Genomic DNA, 17667 nt, shown 5'->3' with positions numbered 1-17667 from the left:
ATGTGTCTGTCCCCGACTTCTCCCATGAGGAGACCAAGAGCCTGCAGCGCCATCTTTGGGGTGGGCTGGGTGGGGGCCTCAGGGCCTGGGGTCTCTCCAGTTCACCGGGCAGATGGCTCTTGGGAACAGCTAGTGTCCTGAGACATGCTTGGGGGCAGCTCTTCTCAGATGTTATCAGGCGTATGGGGGCCTAGGAGGAAACTCAGAATGATGCACTTTCTTGCCTCCCTTTTGGAGTGGGAACAGAGCTTCTCTGGTTTCCCCAGACGCAAGGTGAAGTACAGAACATGAGTACATGGGGCCTACCAGAGAAACAGCAGAAATGGAGTCTTCCTAAAAGGCAGTCCCTTTGATGTAGTTTTGGAATGTTGGTGAGGTTGGTGGGGTCCGGAGCCAAGGGCCAAGAAGGAAGTCTTGAGATGTCTTTGGTGCAAAGTGGTGGTTTATTAAAGCCCGTGGTCAGGACCCGGGGGCCGAAACAGCGGCTGCCCCGGGGTTGTGAGCGTGGCTGATTATATACTGTGCGGCTGGGGGAGGTGAGGCAAAGGGAGGTTTTCAAAAGGACTTTCTTATGCAAAAGAGGACCTACCCGATACCGGAGGCCTTGCCATTGTCAAGTCAAGGTTGTTTTTCCCTCTAGCAAGGCATTAGCAGGAAGACAGTTGGGAGCTTCCCGGAGGAACAGTACCCTCTGCTCGCTTCAAGTATCTGTCAATGGGCTGAAGGTTAATAGGACATTTAATTTCATCTACTTTCCTTCTGGAACTTAGGTTATTGATAAGAACGCCTTTTCCTTGTAAATCACCAAGACATTTGTAAACTGAGGGAGACTCAGGTCCTTCAGGACTGTGATTAAGTTAACCATTTGTTTTCCCTTCCCTTAGCTTTGGGGCGGCCTGAGGGCCTGAGGAACGTCCCACCTGGGAGTGGGGGGCGGGGAGTTGTGGGGTGTCAGCTTGTGCTTTGTCCCCAGCTTGCCTTCTGCTCCCTCATCACCTTCCGCTCCCCTGTGTCATTAACCAGGGTCAGAATAATTTCTCTGTAACAACGCTAATAACTGGTCTTATTTTCCAGTACAGTATAATATCAAATCTTAACATTCTCACCCAATTTAAAGCTTTCTCTTTTCCCAGCTCAGGCCTTTTTGGTTCTCCAACGTGCAGGGGGTGAGGAGGTATGCTTGCTCTTCTAACTATCCGTCGTCCCTCCTGCTGCCCTTTTGGGCTCCTGCGAGGTCGAGCAGAGTGAAAGGAACAAAAACCACTCTGTCATTCTGTGCAGCGGGTCCTGGGTGTGGCCCTCTCCGGGCTTTACAAGGGCTCGGGTGTAGAGGGCATCCATCCCTGCTAGGCAGCGTGTTACATCGTCAGAAACCCTGCTTCCTGAGGAAACTCACCTCCGTTCTCTGTGGCAAGCAATGCTTCTCCTGATCTGGCTTGTCGGTGTGCACCCCACTCAGACTCTGTCCTCCAGCCGGTCATCCCCCGCCCTCACTGCCGCCCCAGGCCCTGCACACATTCCTTCCTACGCGAGCCAAGGAAGCCGCAGTCCCTCAGGGGAGGTGCACATCCATCACCGAGAAACACCCAGCTTTTTCTGATACCTGGGAGGGGGATGGCTCACCCTCTTTGTGCCTGGCTCCTCGCTCTGCCATCAGGGCAGCTACTCAGGCTCTTGCTTCTAGATGTTTTTAGCCATCAACCTGTAAGTTTTTTGAACCTTGTGCTTTGGGGATTTTTTTGGAGACTCATCACATAGGCATGATGATCATTAACTCAATCTCCAACCCCTCTCCCCTTCCTGGAGGATGGTTAGGGGGGGAGCAGCTGAAAACTCCAAGTCTCTGATTGAGGCTCAGTCTCCCAGCGACCAGCCCCCATCCAGGAGCCCACCCAGAGTCACCCCATTAGAAAAAAAGACGCTCCTGTCACCTGGGAAATTCCAGGGGATTTAGGAGTTCTGTGCCAGGAATTGGGGTCAAAGACCAAATATTAGACCAAAAGATGCTCCTAGTGCTCTTATGACTTGGGAAACTGCAAGGGTTTTAGGAGCTTTGTGCCTAGAACCAGGGACAGAGGTTAATATGTATATACTTTTTGTATATGATCCTTGAACAACACAGGTCTAAGCTGCATGGGTCCACTTATATGCAGATTTTTTTTCAATAAATACAGCACAGTATTGTAAATGTATTTTGCCTTCCTTGTGATTTCTTTTCTTTTCTTTTCTTTTTATAAGTAATCTCTATGCCCAACATGGGGCTTGAATTCACAACCCCATGATCGAGAGTCCCATGTTCTACCGACTGAGCCCGTCAGGCACTCCTGTGATTTTCTTAATAAAATTTCTTTTCTCTAGCTTACTTTATTGTAAGAGTACAGCATACAAAATAAATGTTAATTAACTTTATGTTATAAGGCTTCTGGTCAACAACAGGCTATGATATGGGAAACAAAAGCAGAAGAAAAATTAAATTTCCTTACTACCTACAGCCCATTGTCAAGTCCTTGAAACAGGCAGAGAGACCTTCCTCTAGGAACTCAACTGCCTCAATGTTAATACCTTGCTAAGGGCATAAGGCAATCCTAGCCGGACCTCCAGGATCCTGTAAGTCTACTTTAACACATAAAATTCCTTTGGAAACTTCCTTTATCTCTACCTGGCAAAGTACTTGTTGGCCATCATCCCCCAAGCATATGGCCCACCGATGTACATCTGAAGGGTCTCATGACTAAGGTTTTATTAGACGGTAATAAATGACCTTTTCCCAACAATAGCTAGCCCCCTCAAGGTCCTGGAAACCTTGCTTCCAAAATTCCTTAGAGACTTAACGCTGTCCCTAACCCCCTCCCAACTTGAAAGTATGTAATGGGCCACTCCTCATGACCCCAGCGCGGCTCTTTCTGCCCACGGGTCCTGTCCCGTGCTTTAATAAAATCACCCTTTTGCACCAAAGATGTCTCAAGAATTCTTTCTTGGCCATCGGCTTCAAACCCTAACGTCTTTCTTACATCAGGCTATTAGTAGTTAAGTTTTTGGGGAATCAAAAGTTATATATAGAGTTTTGACTGCATGGGGATCAGTGCCCTGACCCCTTCCCGTTGTTCAAGGGTCAAATATATATATATATTACACTGTATTATATATAAAATATTACACAGCAGGCCTCTACAGTACCCAATCTGGGATCTATAAAAGCCCATAAAGAAAACCCAGAGAGTTCGCCACCATGTCATTCTTTGGGTCCCAAGATCTCTTGATCGTCTTTCCTTTCCACACCTTTGTCTCCCATGTAATGCCTTGGATTTGTAGCTGTACTTGGTGGAAGCAATAAGTAGAAGTATGTCTATTCCATCTACAGAAGTCATGCTCCTTTCAATCTATTAGTTTTTATATTTATATTTTATTCCCCATGAGTAAGAGTTTATTGTGAAGATGGATTCTAGAAGTCAGAGAATCATCAGAGTCACAGTTTTTGGATTTGACCTCAGGCACCGTGAAGTGGGGGTGGGTAATAGGACATCCAGATACATGTACATGGAAAACAAAATGCTCCTGTCAGGACGGTGCTTCCAACGGATGCTTGAGGTACCTGCCACTCCCTGCTGCCGTCATGGGTGTAATGCCTCTCTCTGTCTCTCCCTCTCCCCTTCCCTCCACTCTCTATCTTGACAATAAAGAAAAATGCCACACCTAAAAATAAACATATGACAACAACAAATTAACAGCCTTTCCCCCAAGTCACATTAATGAGGCATTTTATATACATAGAGATGTCAATTTTGCCCAGAGTGCTACATTTTTTCATTTTTTTCATCTAATTCATTTATATTTCCTAAACACTCATTAAATTTAACATTTTTTATTAAAATAAGATAATTCTTTAACTCATTCAGGAAATATTTACTGACTGCTTAATAGGTGCTGGGCATTACTGTAGAAGCTATGGATTATATGATCATAGCCAACAAACAAGAACACCTGCGCTCAGCTATCTCATACTCCGATACAGGATACAGACGATATAGGAGATAAATCACTAAAATATATACTCTATTTTGGTAAGTATATAAATACATGTTAATAGTAAGCAGAGAAGAGGGATATTAATGCTGGAGGATACTGAAATATTAGACAGGATGGCCAAAGAAGGCATCACTGAGGAAGTGGAGGGTGCAGACTTCAAGGACACGAAAACATGCACTCTAAGGACATTTGTCGTCCGAGCATGCCAGGCGGGGAGCGGCCCGTGTGAGCACCCTGAGATGGGAGCGGCCCGTGTGAGCACCCTGAGATGGGAGCGGCCCGTGTGAGCACCCTGAGATGGAAGACTGTTGGTTTTCTCCCAGAGGAGCAGGAAGGCTGCTATGACTGCAGCCAGCAGAATCAGGGGAGACCAATAGGAGAGCAGAGAGGAGGGCCATACTGGATGCTGGATGCTGTAATCAGGGTGACCATACAGCCCTGTTTACGCCTAGTGTTCTGCTGTGATTATTAATGATGCTGTTCTCATTCTCGTGAGTGTCCCAGTTTGATTAATAATGGTCATCACGACTGTAGCAAGGAGCTTGATTTTTACTCCAATGGAGTTCACGGTTGGATGGTTTGAGCAGGTGAATGAGTGGATGACATGATCTGTCATGCTTCACCTGAGTAACTCTGACTGCCCTACTGGGGGGAGGGGGTCTGGAGAGGGGCAAGAGCAGAGGGAGAGAGATGGGCCGGTCAGAAGGCACTGAAATAACCCAGGTGAAAACGATGGTGGCCTGAACCAGAGTGATCGAGGTGGGGGTGGTGGTGGCAAGTACTTAGATTTTGAAACTATTGAGAAAAGGGAGTAGAAGGGATATGTTGATGAACTGAGCATGAAAGAAGAGTTCAGGATTATTCCAAGGTATTTTTTAATGAAATTCTTATTTTAATAAATTTCAGATTAAAGTTTGCAAATATAGCACAAAGATTTCCAACTACTCTTCATCCAGATTCACCAGTGTTAGCCCTTTATCACATTTGCTTTATCATTTTCTCAATCTTGATACATACGTATGAATGTGTATGAATATGTAGCAGAATTATTATTTTATTTCTGTCTGAAACTATTTGAGAGGAAGCTGCAGACATGATTTTTCCTTTACTCATAAATATTTCAAACAGTGTATATTTATTAGAAAAAAGAAATTCTCTTACCTAACCACAACACAATTATATAATAAAAGCAGAACATTAAACTTGATACAATGCTATTATCTTACTACAAGTTTTTTTTAAATTTATCCCAATTTAGTAATATCTTTTGAAGCAAAAAAAAAAAAAAAAAAAGAGTGTCAGGCCCAGGATTATGTGTGATGCTTAGTTGTCATGCAATTTAGGTCCTTTTTAATTTGAAACAATTCCTCCCTCTCCCTTTGTCTTCCATGACTTTGCTACTTTTTAAGAATACAGGACAGTTATTTTGTGGAAGATACGTCTATTTGGATTTGGCTAATATTTCAATTATTTATATCGTTAAGTACTACTCTGCTGTTCTCAGTATTTTGTGTCACATTGTTGTGACGTCATCTTGTCTCCTTACTGGTGATCTTCACTTTGGTCACTTGATTAAGGTGGTATCTCAAGTTTTTCAACTATATCTTACTATTTTTCCTTTTGTCATTAATAAGTATCTTATTACACAATAATTTTAGCAGGCATTGATCTGCCTGAGTCACTAATTATCATTATGGTTTTCCAATGGTGAGTTTCTAATTCCATCAATCTTTTTATATCTATTACAGAATATTCCACTGTAAGGAAAGCCTTCTTATTTCTTTCCATTTAAAAGAAAGTTGTCCGTACCACCATGGTCTCATTGTATGGGTTTACATTTGAATCAGAAAGTTATAAAGCTTTACATTTATTTTTTTCTTAATTCTCAAATAGTTTCAGATTTGGCCAGTGGATATTTCTTCAAAGTGTGTTCTTTTGGCAGGTCTCATCATCTTTGATGCTTCTTCACACTCTGACAATACACAACGTTACAAGTTCTATCATCCAGTTTCCTGGGCCTTGACTCTGGATACACACACACGCACACACACACACACACACACACGCACACACAGTCACTCAACAAATAGTGGAAGCCACTGGGTTATATAATCACAATGGAGGGGGCAGTGATCTTGGGACTGAAACGTGATGCCCACGAATAGGCTGCTTTGTAGACACAGAGGCCAAAATGAGTTCATGGGGAAAAAAATAGAAATTCAGTCTTTCATTTGGATTTTTGGGGTCTCATTCCGCTGATTGTCTGTTTTTTGGAGGCATACGTTGAGACCTGACACATGGGCCCCCCAAAAGTGCTGCTCACTTCATTTGTCTCTAGTTCTGTGCCAAGTAAGGCAGATCTGGGTTTCAGCATCATAATCAGAAGCCGTGTTTTATGTCTTTTTCTTATTCTGGCAAAAGGTTTTTCTCGTCGCCTTCTGCTCATTTTTACGTCCTCTCCCTTCGTTCCACCAGGTTCCTGCCTTTAGGAGATCATCCGAGCACTCTGAGGCTCAGCAGCAACCTGCAGCTTCTTGTTCACCGAGCAACTTTTGAACAGATGCTCTTTCTGAATTGGGAAAGAAACATACTGGCCTACTGCTTTTGATGGAGTAAAGATCGCTAATATTGTTTATTATTTTTAGATGACATTCAGTGTTTGTTTTTGTGGACAACTCATTCCCATTATGAGACACCAGAATGAGACCAGAAGGATTAGTCACTTCATATTTGGTAGAATCTTTATCAGGGCTGAGTTGCTTTCTTTTGTTCTTCTCTATTAGCTGACCTTGGTTCCTTGACCTTCAGATAATTTTTATACCTCCTAAGGTATCTACAAACTCACTACACTCTGGTCACTCTTCTTTAGCTGGGCTTCATTCAACAAACCTTTACTGAGCACAGACTAGGTCCATACTTTGCAACCTCTGAGATACAATAGCAAATAAGACAGACTCCTGTCTGCAGGGGGAGTTTAGAGTCCACTAAGTAAGTATAATAAAATCAGTAATTATAATTCTTTTAGGCCTACAGTGGCTAAACTAATCAGGACTCTAGATTGTAATTGAAACTCAATACAAATTAGCTAATCTGCTGGCTTATATTGGCATTAATTGTGGTGCTGGTGGCGCTTCAAGGTTTCCTACACCTGAATTTCAGGTATCACCAACAATTTAAAGATGGTACAGCACCTTTACTCCCGATGATGAGGAATTCCTCACGATGAGGAATTTCCATCTTAGAATTCCCTGCTGTTTAGCAGTAATTTTCTGAGGATACAGATTTGGTAAATTCATTTCTAGTTCCAGGTCTTGGTGTCAAGGAAACATTGCTTTTGAAATCATGTACCCAAGATGAAAAAAAAAATAAGCAGAGCGCTGGAGGCCCCAGTGAGATTCGAACTCACGACCCCTGGTTTACGAGACCAGTGCTCTAACCCCTGAGCTACGGAGCCCGGCGGTCCGGCCCTTGACTCCTTGCCCTAAAGCTGATTACACATGCAACTATTTCGCTTTCTGCTCCCGAGAGTTTCTGGAAGTTTGGTGTTCCACCCCTCCCCTTTCCGAGTTCCTCCGTCTCATCACAAAGGCTGTCTGGGGACTCGGCCGGACGCGCGACCCCGCCGAGTAGGGAGGCCGGGGTGAGGAGGGAAGCCGCGCGGGAGACGGCGCGCCGCCCGACCCGGGCCCGCCGCAGGGGCCGCTGACGCCCGCGCGCACGGCTGTCGCCGCCTCCCCGGCCCGCCGGCCTGCGCACGAGTAAATACAAACCCAACACCTCGACTGCGGGCGGGTACGCGCCGCTCCTTCAAACGACTCGGCAAACAGATGCACGGGGTGGGGACCGCGGGCTGCGAGGGAGAGGCGGTGCGCTCCGGGCCCGGCCGCCAGCTCCGCAGAGGGCCCACCGGCCGGAGCACGGCCACACACAGGCACGACGAGGCCCTGGTGACCCGGGGTGTCCCGAACGCGCGTGACGGGAAAACCAGGCAAAACAAGGAATGGTCATATTAACGAAGTTGAGAGTGAGGGCAGGGGAGGGGATGTCAGTCTTACCACTTATTCTTAGTGATTAAAGATCACTAAGGATAAAAGATCTTTTAGGATTAGAGATCCGCCTCCTGCATCCCAGAGGAGCCAGTTTGTTCGAATTCTCCAAAATCCTAAACTTGTCTGTGCATAAGGGACACTACCTACTGAGACTCCTCATCATCACCCTGCTATCAGAGAAGAAGGGGATTGCAGGCCCAAGGAGGGTCATGAAGCTCCAACAAGCCTGTGATTTGCAGGGTTTTTTTTCAGATTTCATCCCGTTTAGGTACCGTGCTCACCTCCTGTTTCTAGCACCTAAAGAAATTTATAACCTCAGTGAAATACAGGTCTGTTAGGTTCAGAGGAGTCACTTGGACTTTTTTTTTTTTTTTTTTGGTGCTTTATATTTTAATGATGTTAAGTGAGATCTCAGTGGGCTCTCTTTCTTCCCCTGTCTGCAGAGACAAAGCCTTCTCATCCTTAAATGCATTTACTAACAGTGAGCAATCATTACGGGCAGGACACTGTGGAGGACACTTCTCTGGCGCACCGAGTTCTCGGTAGTCAGAAGACTGTCTCGCCTGCCTTCAAATCTCTACCACATAGGGCGTGTGTGACAGACTAGTTTACCTACGAATACAGTTAAATTGCAAGTGCTTTTGCAGCTCTGCAAGGGCCTGCAAAAACACACAGTTCTGGAAGGGTACCAGCCCAGAGAGCCAGCTCTCTTCCTCCCAACCTCAGACTCCAAAAGTCAGCAGAGCCGGGAAGACAGGACTGACTGTCAGGTGCTGATGAAATGAGGCATGGCCTCTTCGTTAGAGCCTAAAACACCGCACTGAGGTACTCTAGATCCATACAGAATATCATGTATTAGAATACTAGTACTATTTCTTTGCATTTGGTTTAGCCTTACTTAGGATAAATGTGATTTGAGGAGCCAAATGATCCAGAATTCAGCCTATGTAGGACCTGGCCCTTTGACTCTGTGATGCTAACCTAGACAATTAACTTTTCCAAACTGTTGTTACTATTTTTCACCGCCTTCTAATGTAGGAAATCTTCGCCCATTTGGAACTTGGTTTAGCAAGGGTTTTCAGAACACCCATCGGACTGATCTCCAAATTTTGGAGGGGACGCCAGGGACCTCTACCTCCCTCTCTTGCCATCTCCCATCTGCTAGTGCCTTCCATTGGCTGAGTCCAGACAGGAGCTAGGACGCGAGAGAGCCCAACTGATGCAGCCTTCCTGGGCAGAAAAACCGGGCAGAGAATGGGTCTGGATGGGCAAATGGAGAATGATCAGCACCTGCTGTTGTAACTGTAGTGATAGGGTTAGCGCAGGGTTGGTTGAGTCATGAACGCGCATCTTGTATAAGCCTTGGATAACAGCGTAGGTTGAAGCTTGAGCAGCTGACAAGTAATATGTATTGCTAAACAATTTTTATCATCCCATATTAAGAGTACAGCCATTGCAAGGAGGAATACGGGTATGTTTGCCACTCCCTGACGTGAAGTGAGGAAGAAGGCATGAAGTGTAGGTTCTTTCCAGCAGATGCGTCCCGGTGAGACTGGCATGTGGAAGGCAGCTCTTCTGTCAGAGAAGGCTGAGGAGGCATCTGGTTCTGGAGAAAATGTGTGGATTCTGGTTTCAGGCAATAGCTCAGTTCATTCCAAACAGCCAACTAAGGCTGCAGTGTAGGCATGTTTCCTGGCTCCATTAGTCTGCTGGAGGGGTAAGCAAGTCTGTTTCTCTTGGAGACTCTGTGATCTAGACAAATAATGTTTTGGAAATCTCATTCTGATGATGCTAGTAGAATGAGTTATCTTTTTAAGATGCACAGCCTCGCCCTGCACTTGAGTGTTGGAATACTCCTGTAATAGCCATGGTGTGCAAAGTTGCCAGTCAGGAAACATCAGTTCCTGGTCCACAGAGACGTAAACTTGTTCCAGAATATAATTAAATGCACTCCTGCCTTCCCTGAGGAACTCCACTATGAACAAATTATCAACAGAACTAAACAAGATGCTTAGTGATATAGTTGACTTACCTCTGGCACAAGCTCCATATCTTGAAACAGAGCAGACTGGAAATAAACATTTATGGATTGTGCCGGTCGCCAGTCACACTTCGAGAGGCTCTGCCCACGGTTTTCCCTCCTTCTAGTCATTTGCCCTCAAACAGAGTATCCACTGACAGTATCCACACACATTTATATCACCTGGGGCTGATGGACACCGCTCATTCCATTGGACGGAGTTTGTACACAAAGCGAAAAGAAGATCCTGATTTTTTAATAGCTCCTTTTGGAGGCAGATTTCTGGCCAACTGGACTCAACTGGAATCCATAACATCTCTCCTAACGACTAATACAGAGTGTGGCTGTAATTGCCCCAGCTGCGGTTGGTCTTTGCAATCCCTAATAGGTAGACTTAGTGAAACAAATGCTCTTGTCTCTTCTTTCATAGGATGAGAAGGAGGTAGCAGGAGCTGAGAAGGTACAAACACACTTCCCGCTAGGCATAAATAACTGAAACTGAGTCCAAAGGGCATGGGAGGGAAGTTCCTTGGCAAGAATGTCAGGAATTCCATAAATGAGACATTCTACGCTGGTTCCAGGGAAGAGTCAGAACAGAAGAGCATGCTGGGTCCACCAAGCCCACCTGTATGGGAAATCTGGAGATAGATTTATCCCTCTCTCAGGTAAAGAAAGGGAATAAAGTGCACCCCGGGGCAGAGAAGGTGATGGGGCCTCCAGCTCAAGACTGAGGGAAGAAACGTGGCTAGATCTCTGCCCTCCACAAATCTCTCACCCCCAGATGAGTATCCTCAATGAGAGACCTCTCCAAGAATAGCTTTCCAAGAAAAGCTAGAAGATGGATTTCCAGCAAGTTCCGGAGGGCACTTTCAAGCAAGTTCTGCTAGCACAGCAAGGCAATGTCTCTGCTCTTCGGTGAGCCAGGCTGTGCCCTCTACAGCAAGGTCTGGGGTTTCGCTAGGGGTGGGGTGAGGAGTGGAGGGCTCTTCCTTCTGTGCTAATCTCTGCCCTCACTTCCTAAGGTGCTTTATCAGCCCCCAGGGTGGTGACAGCTCCTTACAGCTGCTACCCTTACAGTTCTTAGAATTCTCTTTACTTTTTCCTAGCCAATTCCTTGGTCCTCCCGTCTCCCCTGTAGTTAATCATTCTCTATATTAAAACGTTCCCTGGGCATTACAAGATAAATATGTTCTGGGGATATAATGTAAAACATGTCAACTATAGTTAGCAATACTGAATTGTACACTTGAAAATTGCTGAGAGAGGAGGTCTTAAAAGTTTTCATCACAAGGAAAAAATTGTCAGAGTGTGAGGTGTGCATGTTAACTCCAGTTATTATGGTCACCATTTTGCAATATATACATATATCAAATCATCATGTTGTATATCTTAAGCTTACACGGTGTTGTATGTCAATCATATCTCAATAAAACTGGAAAAATAAGTAAATAAATAAGCAAGCAAACAATTTTTCCTGTCAAATTGCTGCATGGTTTCTCTCTCCTGATTGGACCAAGACTGATACCGATGTACCTATTGCTGCATAAAAAATCATATTAAAACGTAATGGCTTGACTTACACACCACCGATCATGTCTTCTCTCACAGACTTGGTCAGGAATTTGGGCAGAGCACAGCTTGTCTCTGCTCCTGATTTCTGGAGACCCGACTGGAAGACTAGAAGGCTGGGGGCAGGAAGTCACCTATTCACATGTCTGGCGGTTGCTGCTGGCTGTGGGCCGGAGACCTCAGCTCCTCTCTACAGGGTCCCTCCCTGTGGGCTTTCTGGCGGTGGCTCGGTTCTGAGGACAAACGTTCTGAGAGAAAGCTGTTGGAAGCTCTTCTGAGCTAGCTTGGGGAGTCCCAAGGGATCAATACCAGTGCATCACAGATCTTTCCAGATTCAATGAGAGGGAACACAGACCCCTACCTCTGGAAGGAAATGTGTCAAATCACTTTAAAGGAAGAGCACATGCGATGAACTATGTTGCTATGGCCATCTTTGGAAAACACAATCGGTCACAGGCTTTCTACGGCTGAACTCAGAGCCCCTACTACCTCAGATTTCACTTATCCAATTTCCCCTGAACTTGTAAAGAAAAACTTCAGAAAATAAATTAATAATAAAGAGGTGTTAGGAAATAGTCTACCCAGAAGGTCATGAAATATTGACTGTACTGTGCAGGAACCCATCTATCCAAGACAACTGGATTATGGCATATTTTCAGCTGCAGTTCTATGTTCACATTACATTTTAGTAACATCCATTTTCAAGTATCCCAGATATTTTGAAGCTATATTCAGAAGTTTTCATTTCGTAGAAAATACATACATAGACTTCAAACAGGTATAGGAAGCAATATGCAAAAATTCAACATAGGCATATATCAAAATATACATTTAATTTTGCATACTGTTGCAACTGCACTGCTGAAATACAGTCACATTAAAAAAAGTAACATGTACAAATAATAACTTAATTTTCAAGAGAGATATTTCCCACTCAATTTTAGAGTCACAGATGAAGAAATTAAAATTAATTTTAAGTTAGATTTAAAAGTGATGTCTACAAATTTAAGTATCCTATGGATATAGACCCTTGCGGCCTAATGATAGAAACCTGTTGAGGCTCCTATTTACCGGAATGTTACATTGCTTCTCTCCTCCACAGTGTAATCCGAGAATACTAGTTGCAACAAGGTTATTGCTTTTTTCTTTTTCTTTTTTGGCTACTTCATTTCCACAGTCACTGAAACATATTTTTTTCAGCTCTAAACGGCCAAGCTTATGTTGCAGAAGAGCCGCTGCCCCCCAGGGCGGCTGATGGAGAGCCTCCGAGGGCTCTAGAGAAAGGAGGGACAGGCCTGTCCCGCAGCGCCCGGGCGACCGCGCGGGGCAGGACACCGAGCTGCATCCCGTACCATGTGCGGAAACGAAAGATGGCTGCGGGCAGTGGCTTCACAGTCTGGGGCGGTTGACAACGGGACGAACGCCTCGAAATGCACCGGAAGGGGGCGCGCCTGGGTGGCTCGGTCGTTGCGCGTCTGCCTTCGGCTCAGGTCAGGATCCCAGGGTCCTGGGATCGAGCCCCGCATCGGGCTCTCTGCTGGGCGGCAAATAAATAAAATCTCTTAAAAAAAGAAAGAAAGAAAGAAATGCACTGAAAGGGTCTCTTGATGATGAGCGCCTGCGCCCAGGGCAGTGGGGAAGGCATTTGTTGGCTGAGTCTCCGCCGACCCTGGCGCAGGCAGCCTCCACCTGGGCTGCAGGATGCGGGTCCGAGTCACAGAGGTCACGGCGACCGGCATGCAGTCCAGGTCCCAGGTGGGGTCGCTGCGAGGACCGAGGCCCGGCTGCGGGGAGAGCCCAGGAGGGGCGCCCCCAGCGCGCCGGCGCCCTGGGCTCCAGGCCCGCAGGAGAGGCTCGTGTCTTTGCGTTTCTGCATCAGAGTTAGGAACCCGCGCCTCGCCCGCCAGGCCCGAGAATGGTCGTTTTCCGCGATGCAGCGGGCGCGGAGCGCGGGGGCGGGAGCCCAGGGAGGAAGCCTCAGGCCCGGGCCGCTACCGTGTCAGGATGGCCGAGGGGTCCAAGGCGCCAGACTCAAGCCCTTGCTTCCCGCGCTGGGGCTTCTGGCCTCCCTGTGGAGCCGTGGGTTCGAATCCCACTTCTGACACTTCCGGTTTTGTTCCCCCTCAACACCCCGACTCCCCAGGAAGGAAAAGCCCCTCACTAGAGAATGCTGGGATGTTCTCTCGGACGCAACCCCTGGCGTCATCAGAGCTCCTCTCCTCCCAGAAAAAAAAAAAAAGCCATATCAACGGTGGACCAGTCGACCGCACGTTGGGTCCTGGCTTTTCGCTGACACTGTTGAAAATGTTTAGGTCGGCAATAGCAGGGAAATGGCCATGCTGTTAAAATTAACTAAATCAATAGCTCCCTCTGAGATATGATCTCAGAATTATGTGATTTAGATGTCTTCTCTTTCATTTTTTGAAGTTAATAAAATGCATCCTATGAAGTTCTACACAGGCTAAAATCTTGGTCTTAAAATTAAGATCTTAGATTTTTGCAGATTTGCTTTTAAATGAGTTTGTCTTCCTGCATTGTATAGCTTTTGAATTACTGTTCAGCAGTGTCTCTCCTGGAGATGTACCTCTGTGAGATTCCAGCTCAGCTCCATGGCTGACCTAGTATAGTCTTTGTAGCAGTTTTTTCTTTTTTCAAAAATTGAGATATATTTGACACACAACGTTGTACAACCTAGTTCTGTCTGGTCACATAATTATCATTTCTTCTAGTGCTGAGAACAATTAAGATCTAGTCTCTTGACAAGTTTAGTGTTTATAGCACAATTTTGTTGTCCATAATCACTACACTGTGTATTAGGTTTCTAGGAAGTATGTATCTACTAGCTGCAAATATGTACCCTAGAACAATATCTCTCCCATACCCCTCTCCCACCTCCTGGTCCACCATGTACTCTCTGCTTTCACAATCCTTTTTTAATTCCACCTGTAAAATATATTATGTAGTACTTGTCTTTCTGACTTATCTCACTTCGCATAATATTCTCAGGGTCCATCCATGTTGATTCATGGCAGAATTTCCCCTTTTTTTCATGGCTAAATACTATTTTATATATATATATAGAGAGAATATAGATAGATCTATGTTCTATACATATAATTGAAGGGTATATATAATTTTATATATTTATATATAAATATACACACAAGATATATATAATTTTCTATCTATATCTACATATATATTTCTCGCATCTTTATCCATTCATGCATTGACAGACAAAAGTTACTTGGCTATTGTGAATAATACTTCAATAAACATGGGAGTGCATATGTCTCTTCAATACTCTGTTTTCATTTTCTTTGAATAAATACACAGAAGTGGGATTTCTGTGTCATATGATAGTTCTATTTGTAATTTTTTGAGGAACCTCCATATTGTTTTCCAGAGTGGCTGCACAGTTAACACTCCCACCAACAGCGCATAAGGGCTCCCTTTTCTCCACATCTTCCCAAACACTTGTTATCACTTGTCTTCTTGATGATAGCTATTCTAACAGGTGTGAGATGATATCTCATTGTGAGTTTGGTTTGCTTTTCCCTGACAGTGATGTTGAGCACCTTTTCATGTACCTGTTGTCCATTTGGATGTCTTCTTTGGAAAAAAATGTCTATTTAGTTCCTCTGCCCATTTAAAAATCAGATTGATTGTTATGTTGTTATTAAGTTGTATGAATTCTTTACACATTTTGAATACTAACCCCTTATTCAATATGGCGGTTTGCAAAATTTTTCTCCCATTCTGTAGGTTGTCTTTTTATTCTGTTGATTGTTTCTTTGGTGTGCAGAAGAATACCTTTTTTTCTAAAGAATAATATTAAACACTTTACAGAAAATCTATATGTTGGGGGAGAAGAAAGGGTTGGATACCAGGCATGACAGGGAAAAACAATGCATCAAAGTATAACTGGGAGTGACCTTTTATGGACTAATAACAAAAGGGAGTTATGGACAGCCAAGTGTGATTAATTTACTTCTTTGAATTCAAAGCCTCCTTTCCCCCTCCCAAGATGATTAAATTCCTTTTCTTACACTCTCCTTCTCACTTCTACAAATTTATAACCACCTACCACTCTTTCCTGCTTTACCTTTCCTCTGAAATGATGAAAGTCTAAATTATTTTTCCCTGTATTCTCCATTTTTACCCTTTTCAATCATTGTTTTGAATTGGGACTGTTTATTTTTCTGTTACTGATTTTACTTTCTGTGTTTCAAAGCACCCACAGTATATTTTGGGCTAGATAGGGAAACCTAAAAAAAATAAAATAAAATAAAGATCCTTTTGCAACATTTGCTTCCCTTTGTAAAGTACCCAAACCTGCTCTAGACAAGGAGTACTGGCCTCTGAGGCTCCCTCTAGCCAGGAAACTGTTACGGAGCTTGATAGAAATGTGGAAGCAGTGATCTGAGTATTTGCCCTGTTCCCCAATGTGTCATTTGATACTCAACCTGGACGATGGCAACATAACGTATGTTGATACTCTTTTAAAGGCAAAAGGCAAAACCAGAAAATGTATGTATTTACTCGTATGGTATATCTCACTAATATAAAAACACAAAGGCTGCAAATCAATTCCAGCAGATGTATTATTGATTCTGTTTTGTTTCTTTCAGTTTCTCTCTGTGGGGAAAAGCAGTGAATTTCCCAGTAATTTTGTAACAACACTCCAACCAGTCTTAAGGGTTAACTTGTTTCAAGCTTATGGGCTTCTTGCTTGCTGACCTAAGTTCCTTAAACTGTAGCAGAAATAACCTACTTTCCTTGAGATTTGCAGACCACTGGCCTTGAGGAGTGAAGGACCAGACTTTCCCAGAAGATAAGGCCTGACTGCATTTGAAAATAGCTGACTCAGAGTCCAGCAAGTCTGTGCAGGGTCCTGTCCACATGTGAGTAACCGCCTGGGCACCTGCTTCTCCTGCATGTAGCCTCCTCCCTTTCCCCATGCCTTCCCCTTCACGGCCTTCCAGCAACACCTGGACAGGGAAGATGGTCTTTGAGACATTAGTCCACCATCTCCCCAGGTTGCCAGCTTCCCTTTCCCATTGTCACTTGTCTCTGAGCACTGATTTTCCAGGAGGGAGCAGCCCACCTGAGTTGGGAACCAGTTCTCTGTCCGGTAACAATTTCCCCAGTGGAAAAGCCTAGGACAGATGTGTGGGAGCCTTTTCAGCTGAGCTACTACTCAAGAAAGCCTCGGTCTTCTCGTTCTCATGGTCAGGCAGGAGACTGGCCTTTACTTTCCCAATGGCGAGGCAGACAATGTAGCATCTTCCTCCCACAGACCACAGATCTGGCTGCTCGTCTCTCCCAGGAAAGGGAGGTCTTTCTGGTTACCTTGTATTTGTTTGTTTGTTTGTTTGTTTGTTTGTTTGGTTTGGTTTTAAGACGAGTTCCCAGGCTTCGTTAAGGTTACCGGGTTGGCAGAAAAAGGCATGACCTTCTGATGGAAATCACTGCCGCCTTCTCTCCAGGAAGAGGGGGTCACTGGTGGCTCTGAGATGTTTAAATGCGCCCAATGGGCTGTGGAGACACGCAGGTTCTCTAACGGAGAATTTTCATTGGTCAGCTCCCCGGCTGGGGTGCGAGAGATGCCTTCGGAGGTGCTGTAAGCCGGATGATGTTGCCTGTGAAGAGGTCTGGTGGGGGGAGGGGAAGGACGAAGTAACGGAGGGTGCTGCCCTCGTGCGGGGAAATCGAGATGGGGCCGAGAGGAGGAGGAGAGCGGGAGGAGTCTCGAGAGGGAAGAATGAGACCTAGGACCTAAAGGTGAAAATGTTTGATGAGTATGGCAAGAACAAAAACGAGCCATGTCAGAAGTGGGATTCGAACCCACGCCTCCATGCGGAGACCAGAAGTCCCAGTGCGGGAAGCAAGTGCTTGAGTCTGGCGCCTTAGACCACTCGGCCATCCTGACACGACACGCCAGAGCCGTGCGAAGTAACAACTGTCAGTGATCAAAGACCTTCCCTCCAGGAAGGGAGCGGA

The 17667-nt window shown here is 45.1% G+C and overlaps 3 non-coding genes across 3 annotated transcripts; 1 reads left to right on the top strand and 2 right to left on the bottom strand.

The window, feature by feature from the left end:
- Positions 1 to 7407: 7407 nt before the first annotated feature.
- On the bottom strand, positions 7408 to 7480 carry TRNAT-CGU. Its single transcript has one exon. It is a non-coding gene; the product is annotated as a tRNA-Thr (tRNA).
- Positions 7481 to 13662: 6182 nt separating this feature from the next.
- On the top strand, positions 13663 to 13768 carry TRNAL-CAA. Its single transcript has 2 exons — positions 13663 to 13700; positions 13734 to 13768. It is a non-coding gene; the product is annotated as a tRNA-Leu (tRNA).
- A 3722-nt stretch (positions 13769 to 17490) lies between these two features.
- Positions 17491 to 17596, bottom strand: TRNAL-CAA. The gene is made up of 2 exons: positions 17559 to 17596; positions 17491 to 17536 (listed from the first exon to the last, which is right to left on the bottom strand). It is a non-coding gene; the product is annotated as a tRNA-Leu (tRNA).
- Positions 17597 to 17667: the final 71 nt, after the last annotated feature.

Source organism: Zalophus californianus, chromosome 7 (genome assembly GCF_009762305.2).
Source record: "Zalophus californianus isolate mZalCal1 chromosome 7, mZalCal1.pri.v2, whole genome shotgun sequence".
Classification (NCBI taxonomy): Eukaryota; Metazoa; Chordata; class Mammalia; order Carnivora; family Otariidae; genus Zalophus; species Zalophus californianus.
The sequence above is the reverse complement of the archived record's forward strand: the minus strand, read 5'-3'. Positions and strand labels throughout refer to the sequence as shown.